The following is a 17,182-nucleotide window of genomic DNA, read 5'->3' on the forward strand; positions in this document are numbered from 1 at the left end:
CTGGTTCTACTTTGGAATCAATTGGAACCTCCTGGGCCCCTTGCTCTTTTTCTGTGAGGACCAAATGCCATCCCACAACTAAGATTTAGAAACTTGCCACACCATATCAGAAACAGATCCAGCTGCCGGCAAGGTCAAGGTTCTCCAGGCGTAGGCCCCAGCTCTGGAGCATCCATAGCCTGCCAGGCGGCCTTGGAGGCTGAGCTCTGGCTCCAGCCTGAAGACAAGGTTGCGCATAGTACTGCCAACAAGCACTGTCCTGTCTCCGGCCAGCAGGCCCTTCGGAAACACCACCCAAACTGCCTAGATTTCCATTTCAAAGAGTGACTCATGTTAGGATGTGGAGAGCATGTTAAATAACAATTTTTAGGATGTGAGTGTTAGAGTGCAGCAGCAAGAATGCATTTGATTTGGAAAGAAACTGCTTCCTAAATGCCCACCTTATAATTTCTTCCATCTGCCCAGCCCTTGTGGGTTTTTAAGGCCTCCAGAGTGGGCACCGCTGCTCTGGGTCCTGCAGGTACCAGAGGATGTTGGCCGAATGGCTGTTATCACCACTGCCTGAGGCTTGATGAGTCATCAGATGAATGAGCACCGGGCTGAGAGTGGAGTGCTAACTCTGAGCTTACTTGCTGTGTGGCCTCAGGCAAATCCCTTGCCTTCTTTGAGCTTCCGTTTCCTCATCTGAAGAATGAGGATTGGGCTACACACTCTTGAAACTTTCTTGCAGCTCACTGATTCTCTGATCACAAGTCATCACAGATACTGTAATTGCTCAATGAATGAACAATAGCAACTGCCTTTAATTAAAGAGTTACTGGCCTAGGCATTATGGTAAGCACTTTCCCCTAATAGATCAATTATTGAGTTGAATATATGAATGCAAAAATCTCTTTATCTTTTTTGGAAAAGAATGGAAAGGGAGGTAAAGTGATATTTTGAGTACCTATTATGTGTCAGACGGGAGAAAGATGTGGCAGTCTGCTTCTGTAAACAGTATAGCCTTGGAAACCCTATGGGGCAGTTTTACTCTGTCATATATGGTCATTATTAGTCAGAATTGACTCAACAGCAACAGGTATTATGTATCAGACACTATCCTAGATGCCTTAATACACATCCTTTTGCCTTGTTCTCTTTTCAAACTGGTGGTTCAGTTGTAGAATTCTCATCTTCCATGTAGGAGACCTGGATTTGATTCCTGGCTAGTACAACTCATGTACAGCCACCACCTGTCTGTCAGTGGTAACTTGCGTGTTGCTATGATGCTGAACAGGCTTCAATGGAGCTTCCAGACTAAGACAAACTAGAAGAAAGGCCTGGCAATCTACTTCTGAAAAATCAGCCAGTGAAAGCCCCATGGATCACAACAGTCCAGTCTGCAGCCCATCATGAAGATGGTGCAGGACCAGGCAGCATTTCATTCTGTTGTGCATGGGGTCACCATGAGTTGGGGGTTGACTCAATGGCAGCTAACAACAACAAGTATTATTACCACTATTTATGAAAAAACAAAACTGATACTTAAAGGTGTTGAGTAACTTGACCTGTAAGTGGTAGAGCCAAGTATTGCAACCTAGTTTTGCTGCTTAAAAGGAGTATATGTATGTTTTTCTCCTGGCTTTGAGCCTCCTTTGTAAGTGTTGCTGACACTCAGGAAGTGCTCAGGCCATGAGAGGTCTTGAGTAAAGATTGGTTAAATGATAAGAAGAGTCTTAGAAATCGGCTTGGAGAGGGGCTGAGCTCTGCCCAGGGCACACAGTGGGTGTGAGGTAGGGGTGGGACATGATAGAGCCCAAGTTCATGAGTCCCTGGCCTTGGGAAAGCCATGTCTACTTGGCACCCATGACAGCCCACCATGGGGCCATGTCTGGGCCAGCCCTGACCACTTTTTATTTAGCAAAGGGATTCGGTGAGCAAGACAGCAAAAGGAACCTTGCTGTAGCTTCTAGAGAAGCCAGAAGAGGTGGCAGAAAGGTGGGAAGGAGAAGAGGAAGACGAGGAACCAGGCTACAGAAGACTAGAGCCAGTGGAACCAATTGGAATGGGGCCTGATATTCTGGGAAGAACTGTTTCTGCTCATCAGGGCACTTTACCCCACCCCACCTATTTTGTATACCTGTGTTGCTGTGTAAAGATGATGCCAGCATCCAAAGACTCCTGGGGAGGGAGGCCCTATGCCCATTTTATAAACTGAGAAATAGACACCCTCATTCCTTTACTATCCCTTCCCAGTGAAGGATTACTCAATAAGCAAGGTATGCACAGGCTTCTTTGTGCTTACTTACTAATCTGCAGTGTACAGTTTCACCTATTTTTCACAACATCCAAGATGTGGTAAAACCCATGTAAAGCTGCACACTACAGATTAGTAAGTAAACACAATTAAGCCCATGCATACCTTGCTTACTGGTTAATCTGCCTCTCCTTCCCCTTTCCCAGTCTTTCCTCCCAACTAGGCAAAGCCTCCAGAGACACAATAGACTTTCTAAATGGTAGTTCATACTAGTCCTAGGGAATATGTCCTGCTGAGAGGAGGAGAACCAAGAACCCAGGAGTGCTTGCTCCCTGACAAGAGCATTTTCTGGCAACAACCATCTGAAATTTGGTTAGTCATGCTTTCATTTAATCAAAAAATATTTGCCAAATTCCTGCTTGGATCTTGGCACTTCTAGACACTTACATATAAAAGAATAACCACAATAGACTTTGTTGCTGCCTGTTGTGGCACTTAAAGTCTAGTTGGGGGTGGCGTGGAGGTGGGGAGGCAAACATAAAATTAAATCAGCAAACAGTTATGTAATTGTACATAGTGGTGAATGATGAGAAGAAAAAAGCCTGCAAAGTGGTGAAATGGAGATAATTGTTGTTAGTTGCTATCAAGTTGACTCTGACCTATGGTGACTCCATGTGCATCAGAACAAAATACTGCCTGGTCCTACACTATCTTCATGATTGTTGATATGCTGTAGTCCATTGTTGCGGCCACTGTGTGTTTTGAGTGCCTTCCAACATAGTGGGCTCAACTTCTGTGTGATCCATAGAGTTTTCATTGGCTGATTTTCAGAAGTAGATTGCCAGGCATTTCTTCCTAGTCTGTCTTAGTCTGAAAGCTCTGCTGAAACTTGTCCACCATGGGTGAACCTGCTGGTAGTTGAAATACTGGTGGAATAGCTTCCCAGCATCATAGCAATGTGCAAGCCACCAAAGTACAACAAACTGACAGATGGGTGGTGGATGGAGATAACAGAGCCGTCAGATACTTAACTTCTCTGAACCTCAGTTTCATTCTCTGGAAAAATGAGAATAATTATAATGCCTAAAGCTTAAAGTTGATGTAAAGATTCAATTGCTTGAGAGTTAAATGCGTAATTGTTGAATGAATGAATACTGAAAAAGTCCCTGGGAAATAGTTATATATAGGATTTCTTCCTCCACTGACCTCAAATTTACCTCCTCCTTCTTATTCATTCATTCATTCAATATGTTTTGAGCCCCTGCTCTGGGCTAGCTTTTTTCCTAGGCCCTGGCACCCTGCAGGGAACGAAAAAGACAAAACACTTTGTTCCTTCATTAAGCTTATACTTTCATCATAATGATTTTTGTTCCCTTTGTATTTGTCCAGCACCTTCATCATTCATTATCTTTTTTAATCCACAAAACAGCATTGTGAAATAGGCAGAGCAAGGTCTGTGAAAAAGTTCCATTTTACAGAAGAGATAACCGAGGTCCAGGCCGGGTTCCCTCTAACTGCTATACCACAGGGTTGATTCCTCCACAGAGAAACGGCCTCATTCCCTGCAGCCAGAGGACATAAAGGAAGCTGGGTTAAAACATTGTGCCCAAGTCAGTTTTTCTAGACCCCTTTAACAAGGGAGCAGTATTTTGATTTTTTTTTTCTTTTTCTTTTTGTGGCCAGGGTGGAAAAACAATTACTCTCCTCTTTGATTTTTAATATAGCATTGGTCATCAATTAGAAACCTCTTAAGATTCCCTTGGGCAGAAATATGAGACTGCTAAAATATGGGCTAGGGCAGTCTTGTTGTAAAATAATATACAAGCAAGATCTTCTAGAAAAGCCTCAACTCCACTTAAAATAAAAAAAAAGTCTAGATGAGTCATGGAGACTCAAATTTAAAATGATTTTAGAGTTTATCAGTTCCAGTCCTTCCTTTTACAGCAAGAACACTGATGCCCAGGGAGGCTAACTGGCTTAGCCAGGGCCCACAGTTTAAAAGGCATATATTGACATTAGTGCCCAGGTGCCCTTATTTAATCCTTGTCAAAACATTTTCAAGTTGGTTCTCTTATGACCCCCATAAAAGATGAGGAGACTGAAGCTCAGAGAGGCTGAGAAACTTGTCCAGGGTCACACACTTAATTAGAGGCAAAGCTGAGACTCAAACTCAGATCCTTCTGACTCAAAAGTCTGGCTTTTGAATCATTATGTTGCAGTTCTTTTCAAAATAACCCATAGTGTAGGCAGGTATCATCTCCATTTTGCAGTGGGAAAACTGGGGTAATGGAAAGGGAAATGGCTTATCTAACATTCTCCCAGCTTCACTGTGCTCTCCAAGGGTCATGATAGTCAGTAGTTGCACACATGGGCTTTGGAGCCAGCTTACATTTAGCACAGTGACAGGACCTGGTGAGCTCTGAATAAATGATAGCTGTTGTCATGGTCAAGAAATCATTGGTAGCTCAGTGGTAGAATTCTCCTCTTCCATGTGGAAGACCTGGGTTCCATCCCTGAATAATGCACCTCATGCACAGCCACCACCCATCTGTCAGTGGCGATTTGCTGATTCCAAACAGGTTTCAGTGGAGCATCCAGACTAAAACAGACTAGAAAGAAAGGCCTGGCAGCAATCTACTTCCGAAAATCAGCCAATGAAAGCTCATGGGTCACAATGATCTAATCCACAACCAATCATGGGGATGGTGCAAGACTGGCAGCGTTTGGTTCTGTTGTGCGTGGGGTTGCCTTGATTCTGGGGCTGACGTGATGGCAACTGACAACAATAGTTGTCACTGTCAGTGTGGAAGTTCGGCAGCCCTCATGTTGACCATAGGCCTGGTACCTGCATTCTTGGCTGTCTGTCCTGTTTTTTCTGTACAGGGTTGTGGCTGGACCACAGGACTTTTCTATCATCCCCATGCAATGCCCACTGATGACACAGCACCCCAGCACAGGCTACTTCAGTCTTCACAGGAAAAGCTCCCCTCATGAGGCTGAATGGATGTGCCCTGCAGGAGACCCTTGGAGCAGAGCCTGTGGAGATCCAGCCCCTGACTCACACTGAGCTGTCCCCCATCCGGTTGAAGCCAGGCCTAGTGCCGCCCACCTCTCCCGGCACCACTGGTGCTGCTGCTGCCTGCTTGGCACAGACCTCTGGCCGCAGCCTTGGACTCCAGGCTGCAGAATTACTCATGGCTTCTTCCTTTGGCATCTGCCAGGATCCAGGAAGAGGGCTTTGTCTTCTCTCTTTCTCACTTAGCTTTTTTTCCTGCCTCCTTGAAGAGCTGAAGCCAAAGCAGACTTTCTCTCCTATTTCCGCTGAGGACCAGCATCCGGCAAAACTCATCCCTGCACTTGAGAGACCAGGGAGATGTCAGACACCAGGTCTGGCTTTTTGCCTCGAGAGGAAGCGTTAGTCCCCCGTTGCTGCGGGGCTGAAATTGATCATCGATGTCACGGGAGGAAATGCACTTCTTATGAGTTAGCAGAGCACAGTCTTCAAGAAAAATTGCCTTTTTATTGTACAGAGAAAGTTAGTGGCAAACTGATTTCCTCTTCTGGGAGTTCTGACTCAAATCCCCTAGATGCTGCCATTAGCAGTTCCTTTCCATCCAGTGCGGACCCCACCAGTGAGAGAAAATCACGGGGGACAGAGGGGTGGCATGTGACAAAAACGTGGAGTAGGGGAGAAGGAAATTTGGATGTTTTACACACACTGTCTCATTTTGTTCCTACAACAGCCCTATTGTCAATATCCCCATTTTTTAAGGATAAAAAATGTGAAACTCGAGTGGTGAATGCCTGTCCAAGGTCACAACAGTTAGTAACTGGCAGAGCTGACATATGGACCCAACTCTGTCTAATGCCAAAGCCACAGTAGGGGAAGTGGCTTTTCTGTCTCTTCCTCTCTCTCCATTTGTCACCTCCCCCACTCCTACTCTCTAAAGTGTCAGAGATTTTCCAAAGGATTAAATGATGTAGCACACTGCCTTGCATACAGTAGGTGCTCAATAAATACACATTGGATCTGAATTGCTGTGCTATGCCTTTCGAGAGTGTTTGTATTTTCCAAAAAGAACTCTCCTGGAAAATATAATGTCCAACACCAAGGACTAAACGGGGAAGTTCCTAGCACAGATCTTTGGTAGACCATTTCTTCCTTCCTTCCTTGCTTGCTTCCTTCCTTCCTTGCTTGCTTGCTTCCTTCCTTCCTCTCATGCTCTTTCTCTTTCAAAACAAAACTGGCATTATTCTAAGTGTTTTATAAATATTAACTAACTTAATCCTCACTACCACTGTATGGTAGGTACTATTATAATCGGTATCATCTCATTTTACAAATAAGTAAATGGGGCACAGATAAGATTAGTAATACAACTTATAATCAACAGAGCAGGGGCTTGAATGCAGACAATCAGGTTCTGTAATCATTGCCTGTGCACTGTTCTACCTGTCCACGTACAGGTGTCTTCCTGGAGCCACTTTCACTGCTTACATCCACCTGACATTTTACAGTTTCCAAGGTATGCTCACGTGTCTCATTCCATCTGTTCCTCACCATCATCTGTGAAGTATGGACTATTATTCCTATTTACCGCAGAGGATATCCAAGCTCATAGAGTTAAAATAACTTGCTCAAGATTACACAACTAGTAAGTTAGCAGAGCTTGGGAGCCAAATTTACTCGTGGTCCATTTATATCTGTGAATCGGGCTGGTGCCGAGGAATTAGAGCTGACCAGAGCAAAGGCAAAGCTTTGAGAAGGAAAAAAAGTTGCTCAATGTGCTCATTTTTTTTCTTGAGAATTGGACAGGGGAAATGTGTGTGTGTATAATAGTCATAAAAGTATTCCTCAGACCTTGAGGTTTTAATAAAATATGAAAAACATTTTTTACCAGCACCCTCCCTTCCCTCCTGGTTTTTCGGCTCTGCATAATTTAAGGAAATGTAATCCATATGTTTGATTATTCATACTTCCATCATCAAAAAATATTGTTGATTCTTTGAGGAGCGTTTGATGTTCTGGAAGCCTTTTTTTTTTTTTTTTAAAGCAGAGAAGAGAAAGGAAATTTTAAAAAGTATCCTTCCTCTTCCTTCTATTTTATTTCCCTTGAAAAACTTTTATTTTTTGGCATCTATTTATTTATTTATTTTTATTGTGCTTTAGATGAAGATTTACAGGCAAATTAGTTTCTCATTAAACAATTAATATACATATTGTTTTGTGGCATTGGTTGCAAACCCCTCGACATGCCAACATACTTCCCTTCTTGACCTTGGGTTCCCCATTTCTATTTGTCCATCTTTCCTGTCCCCTCTTGCCTTTTCATCCTTGCCCCTGGGCTGCGCCCATTTGGTCTCATATACATGGTTGAGCTACATACACTGTTGTTTGTTTTATGGCCCTGTCTAATCTTTGGCTGAAGGATAAACCTCAGGAGTGACTTCAGTATCCTTTAAAAACATCTCGTGGCATTAGACTGGGAGATAAACAAATGATCAGAAAAATATTCCTCTTTTTCTATAGTGTTTAAGTATAGGTAGGAGCGCAGAAATGCCATTCCCAGCCTCACGGCTCTGATGTAGCTGGGAGAGGAGTTGATGTTTATGGAATTCCTGCTGTTATGGATTGAATTGTGTTCCCCCCAAAAATATGTGTCAACCTGCCTAGTCCCTGATTCCCAGTATTGTGTGATTGTCCACCGTTTTGTCACCTGATGAGATTTTCCTATGTGTTGTAAATCCTACCTCTATGATGTTAACGAGGCAGGATTAGAGGCAGTTAGATTAATGATGCAGGACTCAATCTACAAGATTAGGTTTGTCTTAAGTCAATTTCTTTTGAGATATAAAAGAGAGAAGGGAGCAGAGAGACAGGGGGACCTCATACCAACAAGAAAGCAGCACCGGGAGCAGAGCGCGTCCTTTGGACCCAAGGTTCCCACGCTGAGAAGTTTCTCGACCAGGGGAAGATTGATGACAAGGACCTTCCTCCAGAGCTGACAGAGGGAGAAGCCTTCCCCTGGAGCTGGTGCCCTGAATTTGAACTTCTAGCCTACTAGACTGTGAGAGAATAAACTTCTGTTTGTTAAAGCCATCCACTTGCGGTATTTCTGTTATAGCAGCACTAGATAAGTAAGACACCTACCATGTGCAGCCACTTTACCTCCATCATTTTACTTGGTGTTCACACTCCCCCCCACCCACCCCCGGAAGTGTCATTGACTCTATTTTATAGAAGAGAAGAGTGAGCCTCAGAGGCCAGAGATGGTGCAGCTGGGATGCAAATCCAGCTTTGCTGACCCCAAAGGTGTGGTGCTCCTACCTTTCAGCCCCTTTAAGAGAATATGAAGGCATTTGCCATCCAATACATTACCTGATTACATTCACACCATCTCCTCTATATCTCTAGCCAATCCCTGCCCCTAAACCTTTCCCTTCTAGGAAACCTTGCTTACCTCTACAGAGAGTGAGAACTAAGGGGTCAGTTCTGTTTCCCCATTCATATAGTATCTACTGTTACCTGATTACAGAGCAAAGTGCAGTGGGGCACAGAGATGACCAGACAAGTACCCTTTCCTCTGGAGCATTAAATCAAGTTGGGGTGGCAGGTGTTGCCCCACCACCCCTAACCTCTAGACAACGCTTCTAGAGTGTGATCCCACTGCAGCCTAAATGCTACCTCCTTAAAAAGACCCTCCCTGGTCTCCTGTCCAAGGAAGCCCTCTGGCACTCCATCACTTCAGTCTATTTTAATTTGCAACTTAGCACTTTTCATAAGATGATATTTTGTTGCTTATCTATTTTTTTTCTTTATTATGTATCTCCATTCTCCTCCCCTTCCCACTAGACGCAGAATAGGCCATATAAACAAACAAAACCCTAACCAGTTGCTATTGAGTGGTTCATGGCAACCACCCCACTTGTGCAGAGTACAGCGTGCTCCATAGCGTTTCTGATGGCTGATTTTTCAGAAGTATATCTCCAGGCTTGAGGTGCCTCTGAGTGGGTTTGAACGACCAGCCTTCGGTTAATAGTTGAGTACTTAACCGTTTGCATCACCCAGTGACTTCTCCATGAAGGGAAGTGCATCTATTCCACTGTATTCCTAGGCTCTGGAACAGACTAAACCAAACTAAACCCGTTGCCGTCAAATCTATTCTGATTCATAGAGATCCTATAGGACAGAGTAGAACTGCCCCCATAGGGTTTCCAAGGCCGTAATAAGGAAGACTGAAGAATTGGTGTCTTTGAATTATGGTGTTGGTGAAGAATATTGAATATTTGAATATACTGTGGACTGCCAGAAGAACAAACAAGTCTGTCTTGAAAGAAGTACAGGCAGAGTGCTCCTTGGAAGCGTCTCACGTACTTCGGACATGTTATCAGGAGGGACCAGTCCCTGGAGAAGGACATCATGCTTGGTAAGGTAGAGGGTCAGTGAAAAAGAGGAAGACCTTTGACCAGATGGATCGACACAGCTGCAATAATGGGCTCAAACATAGCAACGATTGTGAGGATGGCACAGGACCAGGCAGTTTCGTTCCGTTGTACATAGCGTTGTTATGAATTGGAACTGCCTCGATAGCACCTAACAACAACAATCTTTACAGAAGCAGACCTTTCGGCTAGCAGCTGAGTGCTTAACCACTGCGACACCAGGGCTCCTTCTGGAATAAAACCCATTACCTTTGAGTCAATTCTGACTCATAGCGACTCTACAGGACAGAGTAGAACTGCCCAGTAGGATTTCTAAGGAATGGCTGGTGAATTCGAACTGCTGACCTTTTGGTTAGCAGCCAAGCTCTTAACCACTATGCCAGCAGGGCTCCCTTCTGGAATAGACCAGGTATTTAATAATAATACCATTCAATATTTACTGAACATTTGCCATGTACAAAGCATTATTTGAAGGATTTCACATGTATTATCTCACTTGGCCATACAATAAGCTTCTGAGGTAGTTACAATTATTATTCCCATTTACAAATGAGGAAACAGAGCCACAGAAAGGCCAAGATCCCAGAGCTAGTAAGCAGTGGGGCTACATTTCAAACCCAGTCAGTCATGACCTCAGAGCCGGAGCTCTGTACTATGATTCTATATGTTTAATGAATAAATGAATGATTGAAAGAACTACAGCTATTTGCATAATAATAGGGTTTTGAAGACATGGTGAGAGCAACGGGTTAAGTATAGAGAAGAGAATTCATTGCAGCTGGCAGGATCAAACTTTTTGGAGAAGTTGACAACTAAGCCTAGCCTTAGAGTGAGTCTAAGTGAGTGTCAACATGTGCATTCCAGAATTCAGAGTCCAGAGTTAGAGCCATGGCTGGGATGCAGGAAAGGACAGAGAAGAGAGGGCAGGATAGGGAGGAGTGAGAAATGAAGCTGGAAAAGGAGGAGGGAGACAGAAAGTGGAAAACTTTGAAAATCAGGGCAAGAGATGCGGACATGATGCAGTGGGAATGGGGCGCCATGGAAGACTTCCGCATAGGGAAATGCCAGGATCAGAGCCTCTCATTTTAGACTGTGCTTAGCCTTATGTTTAGAGGTATTGGTGGTTTAGTGGTAGAATTCTTGCCTTCCATGCAGGGGACCTAGATTTCATTACTGGCCAATACACTTCATGCACAGCCACCACCTGTCTGTCAGTGGAGACTTGTGTTTTGCTAGGATACTGAACAGGTTTCAGTGGGGCTTCCACGCTAAGATGGACTACAAAGGCCTGGTGATCTTGGACAATGTTTCATTCTGTTTCCATGGCAGCTAACAACAAACCTTGCATTTAAACCCCACCTTCTATAGTACAGATCGAACGCTAGTCATTTTTGCATATCTCATCTCATTTAATCTTTCCAGGAATCCTGTGAGGTACAGATTACTGTTCCCATTTTACAGATGACACCGTGAGTGCTCAGAGTTGATTTTTCCAAGTTTATTAGCTAGTAAATATCAGCGCTAAAAACCAAAACCAAACCCATGGCCGTCGAGTAGATTCCCACTCATAGCTACCCTATAGGACAGAGTAGAACTGCCCCATAGACTTTCCAAGGAGTGCCTGGTGGATTCCAACTGCCGACCTTTCGGTTAGGAGCCGTAGAACTTAACCACTAAGCCACCAGGGTTTAGGACTCTAATTTTTATCTGCAGTTGCCTGTTTCCACAACCACGTAAACATTCCTATAACTCCAGGGAGAAAGAAATGATGCCGTTGTACCCATCTCAACTTCCAGAGGGCAAGGAAGAGAGTCCCCTGGTCTCTTCTCCCTTCCCGATATTTGAGTCTGTTTCCAGGGAAGAGAGTTCCTGATGGGAGGGAAGAGGCTAGGGGTGGAGGTAGTGGGGGCTGAGCGGGGGCAATGGAGAGAGAGCCTTGTGGAGGAGGGGAGGAGGGACGGGAAGAGAGACAGCAAATTGTTTCTGGCTGGAATTTTCCAGACAGGGCCTCAGTCTGAGAACAAATGTGCCTTCTGAATGTTCACTAATTGTTACTGACCTTTAGTGAGATGAGCAAAATTACTCTCCCGTACCCCTCCACCCCCACCCCTTTTTACAAAATTGTTTTTCCTGACTTTTCAAAAATGAAGTTTGGCAAGTCCAGTCCCGACGGCAGACTGTGGGAAAACAATGCAGCTCCTTATGGCCCCAAATGGAGCGTTTGCAATTAATCCATTGATCTCAGTAGAAAACCCTATTGTATCAGGGCCCGCCAGGAGAAAGCTGCATCCTGCCCCTCTCCCGCCCTGCTCTGCGCAGAATTGCATTGAAGTCAGCCCCCAAACTGATGGCAGGATATGGCCCTAAAAGCCTTCAAATTAAAGGGGCCAGAAAATAAATCTGACTGGATGGTGGAAGCTGAGGTGGGGGCTTGGAGATTCAGGAGAATGGGGGAAGGGGATGGGTTTCCTCTGGAACTGAGAGCTGCAGGGTCTGTTGGTGTCCCGAGCTTTGCAAACTGTAAAAGGTTTCTGGTTTCTCTTGACTCTCAGTTCTCCTTAGTTTGTTCTGTAGCTTCAGACGTTAGATATCTAGCGTGCAGATTGTTTGGCCCTTTGTTGATGCTGCTACAGCTGATAACATTGGTATTAATAATACTCACTTGGGTCTGTTGAGCCTGTCTGTGTACCACGCACTGGACATCACCTCATTATTTCTCAAACAATCCTGTGGTGAGGGTAGTGGAGATAATGATGACTATCCTTTGTTGGAGGGCAGTGGTGGTTCAGTGGGAGAATTTGTCTTCCATGTGGGAGACCCAGGTTCGATTCCTAGCCAATGCATTTCATGCACAGCCATCACCTGTCTATCAGTGGAGGCTTGCATGTTGCTATGAATGCTGAGCAGGTTTCAGCAGAGCTTCCAGACTAAGACGAACTAGGAAGAATGGCCTGGCGATCTGCTTTTAAAAATCAGCCAATGAAAACTCTATGAATCACCATCGGTCTGATCTGCAACTTACTATGGGGATGGCGCAGGAGCGGACAGCATTTTGTTCCACTGTGCATGGGGTCACTATGAGTTGGAGGCCCACTCCACCGAAGCTAACAACAAAAATATACTTTGTTGAGTGGGTCTCACCTGCCATGTGCGTTACACAGTCTTTCTCATTTAATCCTTACCACCCTGGAGGTGAGCAGAGCTGGATTAAAGTGTGGTTTGGCTAGCTGAGCAGTAACCCAGGACATAGTAACCCAGTTTGCCAGTCTGTAAGGGGTAGTACGCATCACTGGGATCCAGAGGTTCTCTGAGGTGGAGCGTTGTATGTGGCTGGAGGAAGAGTTAGAGAAACTGCCTGGGATGAGGAATGAGCTGCACATGTGTCTAAAGTGTCTTTTATGGAGGGTGGGTTGAGATGGTGGCAGGACTTCTGTTTTGCTGAGTTGAGTTTGCAGTGGAATACTGCCATCCCAGGACACCATGCATGCTTATGAGGTTGTGCGCTTCACAATTTAGGGAGCCCTGGTAAATGTACAATAATGCAGACAATCCTACATGGCTGACCTGGCGCGGTCCTTCTTTCAGCTCTTCCCACAGTCAATGCACTCTCTCTGTTCTAAATAAATGTTTAATTAACAACTATTCAAAGAATTATAAACCGTCAGGGAGCACTTACAGTGTCAGTCTGGTTCTGAAGATGAGTATTATTCTCATTTCAGGGGAGGAAATTGAGGCTCCAAGAGGTGGAATGATCTACTTGAGCACATACAACTATTAAATAGTTGGTTCCAAACCAACAAGAATGTAAGCTCTAGGAAGACTAGGATATTTTTTGTCTTATTCAGAGATATTCCTCCAACATCTATATGTCTATATAGCATCTGTATCTAGTATGGTAACTGGCTTATAGACAGTGCTCAATAAATATCTGTTGCCTAAACAAATAAACTGCTTTTTGCTCTTTTCTAGGATATGTGGGGCCCTGGATCCTCTCTACTTGCCTGGTTGCTAAACTTACTTGTCTAGTCCTTATATTTTTCAATGATTCTTCTGCCAGGATCCTCTGATAAATTCCCTGTAAAGTTCAGCTATAGAAAGAAAGTAGGTTTCGTCTGACAAATAAAAATTGTATGCTTCCTCTCATCAGAAAACAAAAGCTCTAAATTTTTCAAATTTCCTCTTTTGTCTTGGCTTCCAGGAAATTCAGAATTAAATTTAGTGCTCAATTTTATATTACTGTTGGGTTAGATTCAGAGTGTAGTGTTTTTTCATGCATTATATGTTTTTGATTCTTTTTCTACTTGGCTCTATTTGCAAATGTCTTTTTGGAAGCAGCGAGGATACAGTCTAATAATAATAGTGTTCTTGATGTCATTATGGCCCTATGGTATCCAAAGTTTCCTATTTGTCCAAGGCTTCTATCTGAAGCCTCTTCCAGGCCCAGACTTTTGATATAAACTCCATAGTTCATCTACACCAGTAGTTCTCAAGTAGGGCCAATTTTGGCCCCCAATAGACATTTGGTACCGTCTGGAGACATTTTTGGTTATCACAATGTGGGGGCTGGGTGCTACTGGCATCTAGTGGATAAAGACCAGGGAAGCTGTTATATATCTTACAACACACAGGGCAGTTCCCTAAAACAAAGAATTGTCCTGCCCCAAATGTCAATAGTGCCAAGGTTGAAAAACCTTGATCTAAACCTGCTAACTCTAAGCCTGATGAAGCAATCTGATGGAAATAGCTTGAACTTCACTCCTGGCTACTACACTTTCTTCTCTTCCGTTACTGAGGGTGCTCAGGAAAGCCCCCAGCCAGACTGTATGTTCTCTCTCTTGGCTTCTGTCTTGCTCACATACTAGAGGAACCCTGGCAAAAGAAGACCCCATCTTATTCATCCTTTGATCTTTGATTTTACCACAGGTCCTAGCATGGTTTTCTATTTAATTTATAGGGTGATGTCACATGTTTGGTATGGGGGGGCGGTAATTTCAGAATTAAATGATTTTCTTTTTGATGATTGCCTTTAATGACACAGTCCCATAGAGGAAGTTAATAAAAATATACTTCCACAGAGGTCTGTACTGATAACCTTTGGACTGAGTTTGGGTATTTAGGATCATTGCAATGAAGGCATTCCCCACATCAGCCTCTGCCTTCCTGTATTCTCTTAGTTGACTGTCAGTAGCATCAGCTGTCTGGGCGTAGGGTCAATTCTACAGCGAACAACCTAGACTTTGTCTGTCTTGGGTACCCTTGTGATCTCTAAGCTATAGATTTTCTTCCTCACATCAGGTTACCTTCTACATTTCTAGACAACTGCCTCAGTTTCCCCCTTGGTACTTCAGATCCTTCCTGGTGGGATCCCAGCTTGAACTCTAGCCTGCTGCTAAGTCTACTTTTCCCTGTGGGTAGGAGGGTTAGGCAGTGCTGAGTCCTACTTTTCCTTCTTCTACTGACGGGGGTCCCTTCTGCCATAAACCATGAATGTAATGATTTCCAGGGCCCCATGTAGTGACCATCCATCCTCATTTGAACGTTGTCTGGGGCTGTGTCCCAGTGCTGACTGGGATCCCTTGGTTCAGACAGGGGAGGTGAGCTCAGGCTCACTTCATCAGTTAGACACTTACTCATTCAATAACATTTTTGGCAAACCTACTGTGTGCCAAGCACTGTGCTGGTGGTTGGGTTTACAGGAATGAGTAAGATCCCTTTACTAGCTCATAGTCAAGATAAAGAGAAAAATGGAAACAAATACAATGCTCTGTGTATAAATGCTATATTGGAGGTGAGCTCAGGATGCTGGGGGAGCACCTTGGAAGGCAGCCAACTCAGCCTGGAGAAAGATGGCTGGGTAAGACTTCCTGGGGAAGGAGATGCTGGAGCCAGGGCTTCTATTGACTAAAGGAGCCCATCTAGCCAGGCTGATCTCCCAGCTCCTGTTTCACATTTGTTCATGTCTCCCCATCCCCCATTCAGACTTCCCACAACATTTGTGAAGATATTTGTATGCCACTTCTCTTTTCCAAGACCAAAAGTAAAATAAAAATGGAAAACAGGGTGGTGGACCCATTGAATTGAGGAAAGTTTTGCAGTCTGAGTAGTTATACCTTGGCCTATGAATAAGTTGTGGATCCCCAGAGTTCAACTTGGGGTTACTTCTGGTCAATAGCCACTTGATTCAAGGTGTTCACACCAAAGCCTTCTTTTTCCTGTTAGAAATGGCTGCCCCAGGGGGGTTTGCACATTTGTCAATCAACTCCAGCCTAAGCCCCAGAGAGACCAGTTGATATGTCAAACTACAGGACAGAGTATTTTTTGAATCCTCATAACAGCTCTGAGACGTAGTCTATTAGTCAGGGTTTTCCAGAGAAATAGAACCAATAGGATCTCTCTCTCTCTATATATATATAGTCTATATATATAGTATAGTCAATATTGCCTATAATATATATATATATACGTATATATAGTCTCTCCCTATACACACACATACACATACATACAATATATTGCATAGAGAGATTTATTAATTTATTTATGTACATATGTATGTATGTATGCATGTATGTATTTTAAGGAATTGACTCACTTGATGGTAGGGGCTGGCAAGTCCAAAATCCTTAGACTAGGTCTGGGCTGGAAACTCTAGTAGAATATCTATGTTATAGTCTTGAGACAGAAATTGAAAACCCTATCTGTAGCAACCTCAGTTTTTTGCTCTTAAGGCCTTCAACTGATTGGACGAGGAACCCACATTTTGCTTTACTTAAAGTCAACTGATTTAAATGTTAATAACGTGTAAATAATTTCACAGCGACCTCTAGACTAGTGTTTGACCAAGTAACTGGGCACCACAGCCTAGCCAAGTGGACTCATGCAGTTAACCATCACAGGCAGATATTTTTGTTCCCATTGGATTGCTGAAGAAACTGAGAATTAGATGACTGAGTCATCTGCTAATACATGAAGGCTCCAAGATTAAAAAATAGGACTTTTCAGTCTAAATCCCCTTTCTTCTCAACACCTTGTTTTCTTAACCCAGCTGAGGCTCCACGACCAGTGAAGATCAAATCATGGTTTCCATCTTCTTGTTCTCACAGAGTTGCTTTGGAGATGAAACAGAAGCAGAGCAGAGCAGAGCTTCTGTATCTTGTTATGTCACACTTTTTCTTCCCAAGATTTCAAAGGCAGGGGCCTATTTATCTAGATACTCAAATTTGCAACAGGAGAGTTAGATAGAGGCTGGAGAAAGGAATGCTGTTTTGGAAAGGATGAAACCCGCGCTTACAGTGTTTATATTCAATTCCGGAGACCTGGTTAGAAAAATATTTTTAAAAAACGGAAGGAAGAGTAACTACGCACTCACAAAATACCGGTCTGTATCGCAGGGAACCTTTGCCTTTGGATTCTGTTCCCAGGCGTGGACATGGGCAGCTCCAACCTGCCATCAGAGATGAAAGGGAATCTTTCAACATTTCCTCCTATTGTCTGCTCTTTTTC

Source organism: Trichechus manatus, unplaced genomic scaffold, assembly GCF_000243295.1.
Source record: "Trichechus manatus latirostris isolate Lorelei unplaced genomic scaffold, TriManLat1.0 scaffold00003, whole genome shotgun sequence".
NCBI lineage: Eukaryota > Metazoa > Chordata > Mammalia > Sirenia > Trichechidae > Trichechus > Trichechus manatus.